Raw genomic sequence first — 17906 nt, 5'->3', positions numbered from 1 at the left:
CGTTCCTCCTTCCGTTCCTGCGTTTTCAATCCATCGCTCCACCTATCGCACCCACGCGCTATCGCCATGATGTTTTCAATTTCTCTTTCGCACTTTATTATTTATCCAACCATTACTATTACTTGTATTAGACCCGCTACGGGTCTATCCTACGGAATACAGTCCCTTTCATTTATCTTTTTTTTTCTTTTTGTCACGAATCTTTCCCTTTCATCATGGCATTTCAACTTCTCCATTCATGCGTACTATGTGCCTTCCCAAACCGCCCCATTATCCATTTTTATATGCCATTTTTATATGCTCGTTCTTCCTGTTCCATGTTAAAAACGAAAATTCTTTCTAATTCTGGCTTCTAGGTCTTTCCGTCTACTTCTCCTCCTCCTCCTCCTACGGTTCGTAACTGGAATTATTGTTTCCACTGCTTACACCTTACTCGACATTCCCATGGTAAGATCTCACGAACCTACGTTCCACCTACTCTACAAATCCGCCGCGTTTCGCTACTGCACTTACTACAAACCACTCATCGTGCACGCACAACACCGGGGAAGGACAGAGAGAGAGAGCGAAAGTGGAGTTGAGCGCTCAGCAGCTGCCGGCGACGGCGGAGACACAAAAGAGAGAAACACGTCCCTTGCATCCGAGATCCAAACACCCAAACCCTATTCCCTTCTATCAAGCCTTTCCATCGGTGCAGGAACGGACGGTGAGACGGGAACGACGCCGACGCCGCTCGGGATTCAAACCCTCGTAGGACGCGAAACCGAGCACGGAGAGCCTCAACTACTCCGGAGTTCTCACTACGCGTTCTCGACTCCGGGTTCATCCCCTGGGGGCGAGATTATGGGAAAGGGTGGGAACCGAAGGAAGGGAGAGCGACCAGGAAAGATAAAAGAAAGAGCGCTTTCCCGGCGTCGAGAGTACATAACGCGGCCCATGGGGGCGTCCAACCAGATTGGACCGGTTGGCACGACGCGCGGACTCTCACGGCAGCGACGGCGCTTCGACCGAAAAAGGAGGAGGAAGGGGAGACAAAAAAACAACAAGAAAAAGGCGTAATTGCAAACAAAAACAAAAGTGCGACACGAGTGGTAGTGGCAGTACACTACGCCATGGTTGCGACGACGCGCGGCGGACAGGGGCTCCGCCGCTAGGCGGCACCAGAGGTTGTGTTCCTCTCCTCTTGGCATCTTGCTCCCGCTTTCCACTCATCTTTTCTTCTCTCCTCTGCTTCCTGCAACTGCGTCTTCTCGCTCCATCCGATTCACGCCCCCGGATCGCTGGCGGCAGGCCGGGTGTTCCCTTCAGCACTTCCCGACCAGCACAGAACGACGCTGCCGACGCGAGGAAGCAAAAACTCTTGGGATTCGTGTACGCCGTGCCCGGGCCAGTGGTGAGTGGACTGTCTTCTCCTCTTTCCGTTTAAATAACGCGAGAAACGGGGGCCACAAAAGCACGACGGCGTTTACACTCCGCGCAGGAGTTTATTTTCCGGTCCCCGAGAGTTGGGACCGAAGATGCGGAGCACAGCGGGGTTCGGCCGTCTCCCGCACCGCGATCACCACCTGTCTCGTGCCGGTGTCTCCGCTGCACGACGCCGTGAGACGTATTACGGATCAGTCGCGCTACACTCACCATGGATGAAACTGGAACTTCCACTCGCTCAGTCAATCATTTTGTTAACGACGCAAAGTCACCACTAATGCTTCTTCGAACGCACGACTTGTCTTCACCACCAACTTTTTTCCTTGAATATCTTTCTTTACTGTCGCATTTGCCACTAGAACCTTCAAGTTGTTCTCTAGAAAGAAATGGAGAGCTGCAAATGTTACCCCCATTAAATAACTCCAATTCTATTGCGATATGTCAGTCACTTGCGAAAACATGCACACAATTGCCTTTTTTTTTAATCCTTATTTTCGTAATGTATACAACGAATCGCGCTCGCTTAACACGGTATTATTTTTCGTTTTCCTCCCCCTTTTTTTAACATGACACCTCCAAACTATTTCTCAAATACATAACAGATACGCCACGTGTACGATTAGTCTAATGTCGTATCAATTTATGCAATGTGCTGTTAACCAACATTATTGGTTACGTCCGCCTCTGTAGATCACGTGTTACGATGCTCGGCCGCTTAACTTGAAGGTCGTGGGTACGACCCCGGCCATGGCGGTCGCATTTCGAGAAGCCCGTGTGCAGTGTGGTGCCAGCGCACGTTAAGGAATACATATAATCGAAATTTCCGAAGCCTTCAACCAAAGCGTCTCTCATAAATCTGTCGTGAGCCGTAAAACCCCAGATGCTTTCCTGTCACACTATTATCTTAAAGTATCCGCAAAGCTCTTTCAACATGTTGGCGTCTCACCGTACTTATTGGACGAGATTAAGTTAAAAGTATGAGCTAGCGTTTTTATTTTCATTTTTTTGCATGCGATGACGTTATTTGGGTTCTAAAACTCATAACTACAAAACGCGATGTCCCTTCGCCATTCCCGAACATCGTGACAAATATTATAGCAATTAACTTACAGTGAGGACGCTTTTAAGAACGCGTTTCATGTACATAACTATCCCAAACTTGTAGAATCATGAAAACTCAAGTAATTTGGTACCACACACAAAGGACAGTTGTCGGCATCCACGACAGTGGCGACAAACATTGACATAGTGGAATGACGCCGGTATTCTCATGCACGCCTTATTCTTCTAACTATGGGGCCATCTGCGACAAACGTTGGAGCTATCCTTAGCAAAGCTAAGCTGATGCTGTGTTGGCAAGGCAACGTCTCTTTCAGCTGACAGCGACATCTGAGAAGGAAGAAGATAAATTTTTCACAAAATAACGCTGTCGCTCGCAGATATCGTTCCGGGGAGCAGGAGGCGTATCTTGAAACAGCTCCCTGCTGAGACATTAAGATTATCGTACGAAAAAATTTAAGACGTTTGTCCCGCGTGTCACTGCATGGCTCTATAGGAATCACACAGGAGTAGTCGAGTGCGTGGCTGTGTACGCTGGTGTCACCCGCAGTTGCTTCCTCGCGTTTTCTACAAGTAGTGTGTGGTTATCTTCGTATTTAAATAATGCACAAGGACCCAGCATGCGGTATGGCTATGCTTGGTTTCATCAAGGCGCCGGTGTACGCATAATTCTGCAAGAAAAAAAAAAAAACGGCAGCTGAGGAGGCGGAGTGGGCTGCTGCGGGTGCCAAGTGGGATTCTGACTGCATGGTCTGGTTTATAACTTGTGTCCGGCTAACAGTAGTCTGTGCCAAATTCCGCTGACAGCGTACATCCATGCGGAAGCTTTGAAAGAAGTTCCGTGGGCAAAACGAACTAAGTTGCGCATTTCTTGATTAGATATCGCGATTGCAAGCGGTCTTGTGAGCTATGCATGATACATGCGCTTGAAGCAGCAATATCTGGACGAAAATAAGAAAAAAAAGACATGAAAAGAAAACTATGAAATATACGTTGCTTTAAAACAATGTGTTCCCAAATGCACTGCGTAGATTCTTCCACCTAAAAGGTATATGGTAATTCATCTTGACCCGCTACTCCGTTTAATGGACGACTATGCCTGAGTCACGATGGTATGATGAGTTGGCTGAAGTCGAATTTTTGTTTAAATCATGCGTTACAAGACGAGCGACAGGAGGGTAGATTCACATCGACGCATGTCCCGCACAATGCACTTTTTTTACGTAGAGGACACCACTTGACTTTTCAGTAAATTCATTCAAATATAAGGCACGTTCTACATAAACAATCACTGGTATCAACAGCGTCGCACAGATATCTAAGTGTTGGCTCGTTTCAATGCCGCTTTTGAGCACCACAATGAACTCGAAGCACGGAAATGTGTGACATGAATTCTTCATAGCTCATCACTAGAGATTTTGTCCGCTCTTTGATAATGCTCCACCACAAAGATACGTGGCGGCTCTAAGGCATTTAACGGGCGAGCTACTTAAGCTGTAACATGGTACGCTCGGAATGGAGCTAACAATGATAATAATGTCTACGGTTCAACGTCCCAAGAGCAAGACGTGATGGTGAGGGACGCCGTAGTAAAGGGCTCCGCTAATTTCGACCTTCCGGTGTTCTTTAACGTGCACAGACAACGCACAGTACACGAACCTCTACCACTTAGCCTCCATAAAAAATGCGACCGCCATGTGCGGAATCGAACCCGTGATCTTTGGGTCAGCAGTTGGGCACCGTAATTGCTGCACCTATGCGTGGTGGACAGCGAAACTCTATCATCGTCATTAGTCCTTGGTTGGTAGGCGCTCTCTTCATCGACTTGAGAGAAATAGGGCGAGCAGAGAGAAAAGAATGGTATAACGAGAAAGAGAAGAGAGAAATAGGCAGGAATCAAAAATGTAGAGAGAGGGGGAGAGAGAAAGCAAAGGAAATTATTGATTTATTGATATGTGGGGTTTAGCGTCCCAAAACCACCACCTGATTATGAGAGAAGCCGTAGTGGAGGGCTCGGGAAATTTAGACCACCTGGGGTCCTTTAACGTGCCCCCAAATCTGAGCACACGGCACTACAACATTTCCGCGTCCATCGGAAATGCAGTCGCCACAGCCGGGATTCGAACCCGCGACCTGCGGGTCAGCAGCCGAGTACCTTAGCCACGAGACCACGGCGGCGCGGCTAAAAGCAAAGGAAAGGCAGCGAGCTTAGCCTGGTAGCACCCGGTCTGCTACCATGTGCGGTTGAAGGGGAGGAAAGGAATAGACAAGGGGATAAAAAAAGAGTAAAATTAGTAAAAGTAATACGTTTGCACCCATAACAGCCTGTCCCGCGTATGTCCAGAAGGTCACTGATAAGCACAATGCACACACTCCTCACCGAATCGACAGCACCATCGGCTCGAAGCGCACTGCGAGTTCCGGATACCCTCGAGCCAGCCCTGATAAGCCTTCTTTAACATCGTGTATTGCAGCGTATACCTCAGCTTGAACAATTCAAGTCGGCCCGTACTCTGTGAGCCAGCCGTAATTTGCGCATACGGCCCATCAAGAAACTAACATCGTAAGCGGTTATCTAACCACAAAAACTGGGTTAGTCCCAATACTCGCCCCTGGTTCACTAAGAGTGAAGATGGGCAACAGTTTGCCCAACAAACTGACGAGTAGCGACGCCGGTGATACCAAGACCCCGAGTACGTGCAACAATAAAGTACTGAAAAGTGGTAACGGCAATGGCGGCTGCTAAAAGACGCTGAAGCTACAGTGTACTGAAGCGATGGAAGGTCTTTGCCAGCGACGGCGCGCCTGCAGGTCCATGATGGGTGCGAATGCTCGGTTTCAGCGCGAGTTTCTGTCGCTGGAGTTCAGAAATCCGCGAATGGAGTGCCTTTTAACTCGAACATCTGTGCGCTGAAAATCAACGTAGAAACAAGCTATCATTATTTTAGCTGCATAATAGCAACGACCTAGAAGCAGCCATCTACAAAATCGTCCAGTTTCGCTGTTGCAAGGGTTCCGCGACTTGGTGCGAGCCGCGATAATGTTTTTTTTTTTTTTTAGATTGAACCCTTTGAAGCCCAGTCAATGCAGTTGAAATCATGAACTCTGTGGGTCAGACAGCTAGCATCTGGCGTGGTTCTTCCTCAAGAGCTCATTTTAGCATCTTCTCTACGCGTGGCTTGACACCTAAAACACACAATAAAGCGAGGTCACGTGACGCGGTCGAGCTGTTCGTGCCTTTCGCCGAGGCAGCTTCTTCTTTCCCCGTGCAGAAGTGAAGCAACTATTTCACTTACGTGTCAAAACTTTCGAGTGTGGTTAATGCGTACTATGTATTTCTATTTGAATAAGTTTTTAAATAAGTAATTAGCCCAAAATAGTAAAGTGGAATTAAAAGCCAATATTTAATAAATAACTGTGCCATTATTTTTTTATTATTGCACTTTTTAAAAGTGAGTGATCTTTTTTTGTTTGTTTTTCTACCATGATCATGCGCATCTCAATACGTAAAGACTAATCGTCTATGTTCACAATAACTAATTTCAACCTGAAAGGGTTAAAGAGCATGTAGATTACTCCGAGATAAAAGACGAGAATGTAATTTCTGTCCCGCCACCACTACCCTTCCGCACAGGTGGTACACGTCGCCCTCACCGCTTATTGCGCCATAAAACAAGGGGACATTGTTAGCACAAAGCGTTTTGCCCACCACCATTTCGCATTTTTCGACTACACGCTGTCGTTTCTGCTCGCGCTGTCTAAAACGCACAAAATTAAGTGAAATCAGTCCATCGCGCACGATAGACGCGCGAGACAAGGCAGAACGTGCGTGCGACAACTTGACAGGTAAGCATCGGCGTAAATCAGGAGGGTCCGGGCCCTTCTTGTGTTCAAGCTCGGGGTGGGGGGGGGGGGGGGGCACACCCTCGCGAGCGTTCTCCTATAAAATTTAGCTTTAAGACGTCATATATATTTGGATTACTTGACCGTTAAGCGTAGCACATTCAACATTTTTTTTTAAGTGTGACTTTTTTTTCTTCGTACACCTGTGTTTAGTACTGCTCAGCTGTGTGAGACTATAGAAATGGCTAAAGCCGCTCAAAAGGTTCAAGGAAGACCAAATATTGAACAATGCGATAACTGAAGCTCGAACCTCATGCTCGTTTTCTAAATTTAATTTCGATGCGTCATTTGATTCTCGAGTACATAAAACTAAAACCTATGTTTAAAAAAAATAAATGGCCTTTGTATTCTGATTGGGGTCCTCCTCCCCTTTGTTGTTGTTTTTTAGGGGTGTGGGGGTGACAGAAGTTCACGCCACTGCAAATGAGGGTCGAACACAATCCACTACTGATATCCTGTCCCCCGTATATAGAACGATTGAAAGCTTCTGATTGCACACGATGTCAGGCGAACAGACAGCTGGCGTCACGAATAGCGTCGGAAAGACGGAATGCGCCAGAAGGGAATGTTGCGCTCTTTCTATTTGCAGAATTCGTTTAGGGGCCCTTTACTATAGGAGTAAAAGCGGGGCAAAGGAAGGATAGAGAGATTAACCAGACACGCTCACGGTTTGCTACCATAACCGGCAGGGAGAGAATTGATTGAAGGAAATAAAAAATTAAAAAACAGCAAATGATGAAATGTCGGAGTATACGTGGGCGCCTGTCCATTGCCCGTTTACAAGCGATCGCTCAACCGGGTCGATCTTAAAAGCAGTATGACTGGCCGCGTCGCTTTCCTGGCTTACCATAGGGCAACGATCCGATAAACGTTTTCTCTTTCGAGAATGGTCTGTCGTCTGGTCTCGTCAGCGCGTTTGCATGAAACGTCACGTTCGTTCCTCAAAACCAATTCGATGTTCTATTGTTTTGTCACTGTTGCACAATCTACAGCTGGAGGTGTCTCCAGTGCTTGCGAGAAAAGACTAAGCTTTCGTGAAAGCCATTCCTTTGCCGCCCTTCAACAGCGTAAGCAAAACGCCGAGGTGATCGAAACCGATTTGAAATCCTCCTCCACACGGCTAGTGTCGCAACCATTTTTCTTAGGTCCTTCGCGTAATACCCAAATACTTGTTCATTTCGATCCTTGAAAAGGGAGAGAACACGTATGCAGATGGGAAGCAGCTGATCGCCCCACTTCATCGCTTCAAGCCGGAAGTTGAGAGACGCTCTTCGCAGTGTTCGTCAGTTCTTGTCTGTGGGTGTGCTTTTCCTCAATCCACCCAGTCTGGCTAGCGTGCCGCACCGCCCACCGCCGAAAATGAAGTTCACTCCGATAACGTCAGCACGAGGCTCCTGCCATGCGCCTCGAGTACTTTTTCTCTTATTTTAGTGAATGTACGTCTTTTGGGCACGAGCGCGCTGCCTGTGCTCTGACGATAACCAGGGAAGATGCCCCGCAGGCTGCACGCGATATTGCGCACCCACGCTTTTGGAGCAGCCGTTCGTTTTCCCACGCTGCGGGGATATGAGGGGGGAATGGGACACGAAGGGGACGCAGCGGGATCCAGATTGGTGATTCATCGCTCCAAAACGACGCGCCGTGCGGAACCCGCGACGCGTCCATTGCTCATCGTTGCCACCTGTGGAAGTGCTTCTGCGAGTGTTTGAGCGAATGGCGACTGGTCCTCGTGCGATTGGGCGGGCACGTTTGGGAGAAAATGAACGAGTAACCGTGTGAATGCTCCGGGAGCGAGCACGGAACATGGCCGGCGACGACAAGGAGCAGAACTGTAGAAAGAAGCACACGCGACACAAGCGCAGCCTCGGCACTGAAAGTTTGATGGGGAGTCCTGAAGCATTTTGAACAGAGAGGAAGGCACTGAACAGCAATCGAGGGATTCCGAGGAAAAGCAAGAATTATGGTTGGTCTGGCGCGGAGGATGAGTGAGTGAGTGAGTGAGTGAGTGAGTGAGTGAGTGAGTGAGTGAGTGAGTGAGTGAGTGAGTGAGTTGACAGCTATCGATTTGCGCCTAAGCAACCACTTTGTTGAGAAGATCGGTAAAGAGGTATGTTCGCAACTGTGGCATAGTGGTTCTGACGCCCGGTTGCTCACCCGAAGGTCGCAGTTTCGAACGGTACTGTGGTGGTCCTGTTTCAATGAGGGCGAAAGGCCCCTGTACAGTGCGATGTCTGTGCACGTTGAAGAACCCCAAATGGTCCCAATACCCAGAGCCGTCCAATACGACGTGTCTCACAATGGCGTTTAAAAATTCGAGATGTCATTAGTGGACAAATCAGCAATATTGAAGCAAGGAGAGTGAGTATTGGTTGAAGAGTAGTAAGTAGTTATTTATTAATAAAGTTGTGAAGATACAGATAATAAAATTAGAGAAAGGGGGAAGAGGCCAACCGGGACTGTTGCATTCGGCTTCCTACCCCACTATAAGGAAAGGGGAAAGCCTCTGTTGTACTATATTATGCTATGTTATCTTTGAATAGACTACAGAAACCTTGTTCTACACGATTCATTTGTTTACATTAAAGGGGCCTTCTAATGCTTGAAAACATCGCTTCCGGCTGCATAACTCGTAGTTGCACTCGCCAGACCTACTGTGAGCGCAAATGACGCCGGAAGGTTGCCGCGATAGGATTGGATAAATCTAACGTTAAATGTGATCGTGACATTGCATCAAAACAGGGATTATTATTGGATTTATTTTTTCATTATATGTTTTTTCCTGAAGGCTGAAGGGAATAAAGCTATCAGACTTTTCCAGCTTGAAAACTGCAAAGCTGGTGAAAACTGCAAAGCTCCGGGTGCCATTATTCGAAGAAACTAAAAAAAAATGTAAGAACGTAGATATATCTACGTCATTGCAAAAAGAAAGATCAGTAAAGCTACAAAACATTATAGAAGCGTTCCCGAGCTCGCTCTTTTCGCACGTGTCGTTCCCTCTTCAAGTACCACATCGCAACGGCGTCCTTAATATGCTGGACGTAACAGGTAGTATGTCATGAGACCATCCTGTACGGAAGGGCTTTCAGTTCATTTCATTGGACAGCCTTTCGACGTCAGAGGGCGAGGGAAACACGGTAAGGCGAGCCCGCAAAAATTGAGTTGAGGGTAAGCATTCGTTTCATTGTATTTTGACATCTCTACGGTGAATAACCTTCACTGCGTGACCCTATCACTGCCGTTCTTGTGGCACTTATCTCTTAAGCCGTCAGTGTACGCAACCAGCTAGAAACACATGTAAAACTGTGAAGTCGTGAAAAGCTTTAGAGGGCCCCTTTAAGGTGGAGGATGTGTTGTGTACTGTTACGCGGAATATGGAGAACGTGTATTAGTGAACACAGACCGAGTCAGTAATGTAGTAATAAATCGAGTAGAGTAGCGGAAAAATCGCTGAATCGCTAGTTATTGCGCGAGCAATGATTCGGCTAAAAATTGAAATGCGGACAGTCAGGCAATCGACAGTGGTGTTGCTTTAGATGCGAGGGAGGTTAACCGGAGGAAATCTCCGGTTGGTTACCCTGTACTTAGGAAAGAGAAAGTGGACGCGAGAGAGTGAAATAAAAGAGAGCGTCTTCGCTGAGCTGCTGGTTCTTTCGCTGAGACTTCTCAGCGTACAACTGTGAGTCGGGATCCAGGCCGAACTCCATGGTATCTCGGGGCATGTTTATACACCTGTCCAGAGGGCGGGTCAGGTCAGTGGGGTGACATGCGCGGACGAGGAAGATGCCTCCGTCCGACGTCTTCCTCGGTCTAACGCCTTCAGGGCGTGCAAGTACACAACACTGGCACGAGAGACGACACCCCTTCTTAGAATCGCCGTTGTCAAACATGTGAGAGAAGCCAGCTTTTTTTTTTTTTTACTCGTCCTCTCCGTGGGGCGTTCGCTGTCGACATCGCATCACAATAATGGACAGAACGTAGAGCCCTCGTCTTCATAAACAAAAACAAGAAAACACGTGGCACCATAGCATAGCGACTAACAGTTCACGAGCTCATCGTGAAGAAGAGGAAGTGCATGCGATGCACGTCTTGACATTGTCGCTGTCCAGGTGTGCGTTATTCCACTTGCGTTACTTAACATAAGGCCCAAGCTGCTCATGAGCAGCTTGGGCCTTATGTTAAGTAACGCAAGTGGAATAGCACAGGGGAATAGTATATACGAGATGTATCTCAATTACTTGTTGTCAATCATTCATCAGTCACTACTAGCGCCCTGTCGAGAGAGTGCGTGTGAACGACCGAAGAACAAAATAGAAATACAATAGTGCTAGTGGCAGCCAAACTTAAGCACGCTGAACTATGGTCATGTGTGCTAAGGTTTGGTTGACAAGGTGTTAGTTCACATTGGAATTGTGCTTGCCCGAGCTCATTGGTTGTACATACCACTGGTGCAGCGCTAGTCAGTATTTAGCAAAGAATATTATACCATATAGACAGCTCACGGTAATGACAACTCAATATAACATCATGTCATATAATTACTAGACATGTGATTACGGGCATGACTAGTTCGGTTCAGTTGCTAGTCCAGTGGTTTGTCGTCTACCCTTCTGTCTTCGTCCAAGTAGTTTGTTGGAACCCCTCACTCTGTTCCCATTTAATTCACATTTAGTGAACAATAATTCTTTGTAACAATTGAGCCACTCGCGTGTCACATTTGGTCTATTTGTAAACTATTACTAAGTTAATTCACTTTAATTATATTTGATGCCCTGGGTCTTGTGTTAATTTCGCGGACATATATCTAGTGCATTATATGTCTTGGCATGGCGTCACGACTTCATGACAGAAGCCTTTTAAGAGAGCATCATGCTGCATTCACGTATCTCTACGCCAGCGTGTTTACGACGCGCTGCAAACTCTGACTATAAGTAAGGTAACCGATATAGAGGGCAGCTTTATGTAAGAAACAGCAGTATAAAACAGGAAACAAAAAGATACATATTACGCTTGATTTGCACTATCACTTAATCATCACTAAGCTCCAGCAAAATCAAGCTTCTACAAAACATAGCCGCCAAAATGGGTTATGCGCTTCCATATATCGAAGCATCGTTAAATTGAAATTCAACATTACAACGAATTATACAATCTCAAAATGCTTTTTTATAAATGCACGGGAAGTGCCCGCAGAGTGTTTCAAATTTGACAGGTTCTCGTCTACACTAGCCTAAGACGACTGATAGGTGAAAACCATATTTTTCTTCTGCTCAATTGATGTATACAAGGGGGGCACGGAACATGAGCCGTGGCTTCACGCCCAACTGCCAAGCACCATAGTGAAGGAGGAGGAGGATTGAAAGAGGAGGGACAAGGAGGTTAGCCAGAAGCACCATAAAGTTTCCTAATATACACTATAGGGAACCCTGGCGCTAGTGTCTATGGGAGCTGTAACGCACGGCGCTTCAGTGAACATGGGAATGATGGGTAGTACACACATTTGTCTAAACTTCGTACTTCTGGCCTGCTTTTGGCTCCGTGTGTGTTCGTGTGGCTTGAAGCTGTTTTCTCACGGAACAAAAATCAGCAAATGGTCAGCGATCGCGCTTCACCACCCTACTTTTTTTTTTTCGACTTACCTTTCCAAATTGGGTCACGAATTTCAAAGGGGTTCGCTCTTTTCTTTCAAACAAAACCGAAACAAAGCAGTAAACGACGCCGCAAGTACGATTCGCCGCCCGCAAGTACGAAGACTAGGCAAATGTGCGCACTACCCATCATTCCCATGCTCACTGAACGATCGCAGCGCCAGAGTCCCCTCTAGTTAATTTTAGGAAACTCTATGCCAAGCACCAACTTCATTTTTTTCTCTCGCGGTCGCACGCTCGCTGGTGTTGTCCGCCGTCAGATGGAGAGGGCGCTGCAACGGCATCGTGTGGAGTTACGTAACATGACGCTGCGTCAAAACATGTGGCGTCATGGTGACGTCACAAGCTTTTTGCGATATGAGACTTCGTGATGACGTTACATGGTGGTGCCATCACGTGATGATTCATTTTTTTTTCTTTTTGCATCGCCCGTTCCCAACGCCGCGCAATGGTCGCTATAAATGGTCAAGCTTCGCATTTGACGAGGCACCTGGCTTTCGCTTTAATAACGTCACAGTTTTTTTAAAAATTCAATAGCACGGAAAAAAAAATTTTTGAACCACAGATTACGCTATTGCGCCTTGATGCTGTTCCGGCTGAAGAAGTCGTTCTGCGTGAAACCGAAAAAAAAAATGTATGCCTAACGTGCTGCGGTAATATAGGGCAAGCGTTCGAATAATCCTCTTGCCAATCAATCACTGGCTTTAGCCAAAGTTTCGATTTCTCGCCTTGGGACTCGCAGCATTGAAACTTGGTTGCGTCGGAATCGCGGATGAACACGATTCGTTATATTGAAGTTCCAAATACGTGGTGTTTTACGGACAGAAAAGAAAGAAAGTTGCGAAAAGAAAAATAAGTCGTCAAAGTAAGTATTTTGTTATATTGAATTTCGTTATAGTAGTGTTCACCTGCAACTTATAGGCAAAGAGAATTGAAAGCGGGCCGAAGAAAACGAATCTGCGAGCCTGCGGGTACCGATCCCCCCTAACCATTCTCTTGCACGCGCAATATGCCGCGCCTATTTTGGTACGTCGACAGCTGCTCACCGATCCATTTTCTGGTGATAATATAAGATAATCTTTTTTTTAATATTTATTGCTCATTGCATAAGACAGTAGTACAAATATCAGGCCTGCCAAAAGTCACACATAGGGATTGAGTGGTAGTGCTATGCAGCAGCGGAAACAGCAATCTTTGAAGTGATACATTTTCACATATAACAAAATGAAAAAAAAAACGGCGCAGGAAAGGGAAGGACCAATTTGTTTAAAACGATAAATGAATCATGTGCCTGAAAGTTTTTTTTTTACTTCTGTTTAGTCCGGTTTCGTAGAACTCTAGGAGGCAGCTTGCTTAAATGCAGAGGAACGCCGCAGTCTCATAATACTTTTTTTATACTTTTTGTGACGCCTGGGAATTATAAATGGATACTTGGCAGGAGAGCAACGTGCAGGATCATACTTGGTACTGGTAATACTGTTCCAAAAGTGCGTAATGACGGCGCTTTCAATGAGTAAATGCGTGATGTCCCGCATACGTAAGGTTTTAAAGACCGCTTTTATAATCCTAACTTCTCTATACGTCATTTCGGCATACATCTATATCTCGCGATATAGCTTCGAGTTAACGCCGAACCATTCCCATTGTCCTCGATACAAAACCCCGTCCCGCAATGCTCATGTCGCGCTGCTTCTGAACGTATGAAAAACTGTCACGTTGTCTCCAATTTCCGGACGTGTCCGTCGCAGCTGTTCTCGCAGAAACTAAATAACCAACACATCTCCTTGTCTAGACGGGCGGCTGTTTCGTAAGCGTTCCCCGAGGAAAACTAATTCCTTACTCCTCCGTTTTTCCTTTCACGTGACGCAATCTTCTGAAAAATCGCTTTCCTCCGGCCCTCCGTGCGAGTTATATAATAAAGGTTACATAATAACGAGAGTGTCTTGGGTGATGGATTTCTTGTTCTTTTGTACCGCATACGCTTCTCATTTGCAGTGCCTAAATATGAATTATGCCCGAGGGAAAAAATTGTAAAAAATGAAGTGCATGTCTTTGGTTCCCTGCCCCTCCCGAGTGATTTGCCAATGCGGGAATGACAAACGCGTTTCTTAAGAAACAGCCACAGCGTGTTTAGCATTTCGTTAGTCAAAGTTTGAGTCCGCATTGAATCGTTGGGAGGTGACGTGTCAATGGGCTTTTCCCTCGATTTACGATTGGGAAACACCGCACCGGCTTTGTGCGTTCGGGCTTCAACCCGTTTTGGGAAGCTGTAAAAACGCTGTGACCCGAGTAGAATTTCAGGAGAAACTACTGAAGGCGATCATCACTTATATATGGAAAGTTGAGCTTTTTGTTAGTTGCACAACAGAGAAATAAAATGATAAAAGTCACTAAGTATTTTATACAATACCCTAAGACTAAAGTATAGTAGTACCTTGAACAGTGGCACACACCCCACGCTCGGGGATTGGCCGAGAACCAGGCAGATTTAAAAAGAATCATTACTTATTATAATAAATGTCGTCTATTTAAAGATGATAAAAAGACTCGAACGTGAAATTGATCATTTTCGCCGTTTTTTTTTTTCAGTCTATGATTGCCAGTCGATTCATCTGAGCGATGCTGAGCAAAGATGGTAGGAAAATAAAAAAAAACAGGTAGCTGACACGTAAAAACAAAAATAAAAGCATTGTGTAAAATTGATTGATAAACATGCGAGGTTAAACGTCCCAAAACCACCATATGATTATGAGAAACGCCGTAGTGAAGAGTTCCTAAAATTGTGCTCACCTAGAGTACTTTAACCTGCACCCAAATCTCAGCACATGGAGCTGCAGCATTTTCGACTATATCGAAAATGCAGCCGCCGCAGCACGGATATGATCCTGCGACCTACGGTCAGCATCCGAGTATCTTAGCCACTAGACCACCACAGTGGGGCGCATCGATGAAATAAATCGTATAAAATTGGTCAAACACATCCTGCGTGACACTAAGTGCACCATCAAGTTATCATTTATCGAATAGCACGCACATTAAGGTTTCCAGCTCTTTACAAGGACTCTCAGCAATGAATGGCTGCATAATCAATTAATAAGAAATTATTCAGCAACGTCAACAGCAGTATTACAAGGCATCGTTTATTTGCAATAATAAAGGAAAGTTGATCGAATGTATATTTATTAATAAATGAATAAATAAATAAATAACTAAATAGTTAATCATTGTTTTGCAAGTCATAACTGAAAATACTGCGTTCAATTGTACAGTAGGGTCCTAAGTTTTCAGCGGGTGATTTTTTTTCTTTTTCTTTGATAATGCGAGAAGACTCCCTGGCGACATCCTTATTTCAGCTGAATGAAAGGCAACGTAGGACCTCTTCTTCTTCTTCTTTTTTTCACGTTAAACCCCACATACCGTTTTGTTATTTTCTTGTTTTGCCATCTTTCCAGTCACACGAGAACGCGACTCAATTGCAGGGTTGCTGCCCCACCGCAGGGCAAGTGCCATCGTATCGTTAGCCGCAAGAGCAAGCACAGATGGCCCATCTTCTGTTGACAAGCAAAGACCGTGAACTGCAGACGGCGGCGACACAACTATGAAAAAAAAAGAAAACTAAAAATAAAAACGCCTCTCGTGGAGTGGCATGCATCTTTCCAACATTCTTTCTTTTTTCTACCCCTTCTTTCGGTTAATCCCTAACAAATTATTCACGAAGGTGCGCTAATTGCGTTGGGCGCGTTCGGTATTCAGCGTACGCTGCCGTCCCGGGCCGCCAGAACATACTTGGCTCGGGCTAGCTTTTACCATGCCTTTTAACGTCAACGTCAGCGATAAGATAAAAACGAAAAAGTACCAAAGTTACCACGGGCGTTGATTGGAGATGAATCTGAATTTTTAATGAGCTCCCGCAAGTCGGTACGAACATTCCCCCCTTAATTCTATCTCGACAAGCCAGCTCCGCCCGTCACACGAAATAATACAAAAAAATATTAACAAAGGCAACGTGTCGTTCACCTTGGCGTGCACGTGACGTGAAACAGGATGAACTGGAAGCAGGGGGGAGGGTGAAAGCGCCCCCTCTCAAAGAGGGCTTAGTTGCGTGCACTGACGAAGTAACCGCGGTGGCGTGGCTCGCGGATTGCGACGTTCCCACGCCGCTGGTTGGGGCTCTGGAGTTTTCGGTGCACGGAAGTTTCGCACCCGGTGCACGATTGCGAGTACGCATCCAATCCCCACTTTCGGGGAGAGCGTGGTGGAAATACAAAGCCGTTCCTCTACCCTTACACAAACGTGCTCTTTCAAAGGACAGTGACGTCAGGAGTGATTCACGCGACGTTCACAGATGAACCAGTGCGACGGTCCGTTCACTTGAGTACGTCACGATGATTCGCGTAGCGTATACACCTGTATTGTCGCAACTGTGAGTTCTTACAGATTTAGCAGGCAGTAAGGTACAATAACATGGTTGTGTGCAGTGTCCATAATTACTGAAACGATGCCACGAAGCAACACGACATCACGAGAGATCACGCGACAAACGTGATTGTGCTTCGGCGCCTGTGTTTCGCGTGATCCCTCGAGTTATGACCTGCCTTAGCGGTGCCGTTTAGCAACTACGCATCCCTGTCCTTGCTCCTCCAATCCTCCTGCTACCAACTATATCCCAGTTGTCAGTTCTTCCATGGATGTGCGCGCTGTACTTGCTATTCCAAATTTATTTAGCCCGCCCTATCTAGGAGTGCAGGCCACCGACACAGCCGGTGATTTTTCGAACAACCGGTGAGCGACGGGAACTCGTGTAGTTAGTTACATGTTATGTTCGTCGTGATGTGCGACTAAATCGAAGGTTAACGTTATGCATTCTGACTATACATTTGGCCACACGAGTGCTCGCAGTGGTTTCAACAAATTGAAGCGGCCGTTTCCATGTTGTTCATTTATAACGTCTATATAGGTGAGAAGAAAAATATATTTTAGCCTTAGCTGTCACTTTCAGTGACGTTTTTTCTCTGTCAGCATGCTCAGCCTCTGTAAGTCTCCTGCAGGGCGAACACCGGCCTCTCCCAAAGACCTTCGATGGGTGCGACTTTGCGATACTTCACCTAATAAATAATAATAATAATAATAATAATAATAATAATAATAATAATAATAATAATAATAATATCTGGCGCATTACACCCCAAAACCACGATATCATTATTAGAGACACCGTAGTGGATGGCTCCGGAAATATTGATCTTCTGGTCTTGACTAACACATACAACGCACGGGTCTCTACTACTTCTCCTTCATGGAAACGTGACCATCGCGGCAGGCATCGAACCCACAACCTTCGGCTCAGCAGCCGAGCAAAGTAACCCCTACGCCACTGCGGTGGACTTCATTTCATCTGGCACCCGTAAAATTCGCAATTCATTTCTCCCAACTACCCGCCGTTTCTTTCACCATTTCCATGTTCTCATATTGCTAACATGCCCATCCCGTTCGTTTTTTAATCTACGCCGCTCTCTCCCTGTTTCCTGATTTTACGCTGACATCATTCAACTGTGTTAGCCAGGGATTATTGGAACATACCAAATGGCTAACCGGAGGTACACGTTCTAATCTGTCTCAACATTGTCGACAGTATGTATACAAGGGCGAGCCGAAGTTCCACCAATGCATAGTTTTGTACAGACGCAGTGACGAAGAAACGTGCCTAATGACTGAGGCATGCCGTACCGATAATTATGGCGGCGCACGCGTCAACCAAGCGTCAATGCACTTGCATAAAAAAGGTAGTCAAGTGCCTCAACCACTAGTTCTCATGTTGGCATGCATGCGTGCCGAACTTAGAGGTTTGCCTCTTGCACGAGCATTCGCGGGTAA

At 46.1% G+C, this 17906-nt stretch overlaps 1 protein-coding gene across 2 annotated transcripts in view; it reads left to right on the top strand.

The window, feature by feature from the left end:
• Window positions 1-1251: 1251 nt before the first annotated feature.
• The window catches only part of LOC119164579 (uncharacterized), a 108595-nt gene continuing 91940 nt past the window's right edge, over window positions 1252-17906 (top strand). For both annotated transcript variants that reach the window (XM_037416799.2, XM_075872513.1), the window contains exon 1: window positions 1252-1393. The gene's annotated coding sequence lies outside the window, so the exon portion shown is untranslated. The remainder of the gene's footprint in view (window positions 1394-17906) is intronic.

Source organism: Rhipicephalus microplus, chromosome 8 (assembly GCF_043290135.1).
Source record: "Rhipicephalus microplus isolate Deutch F79 chromosome 8, USDA_Rmic, whole genome shotgun sequence".
In the NCBI taxonomy this organism is placed as follows: Eukaryota; Metazoa; Arthropoda; class Arachnida; order Ixodida; family Ixodidae; genus Rhipicephalus; species Rhipicephalus microplus.
Note: the sequence above shows the minus strand (reverse complement) of the source record. Positions and strands in the feature narration are given on the sequence as shown.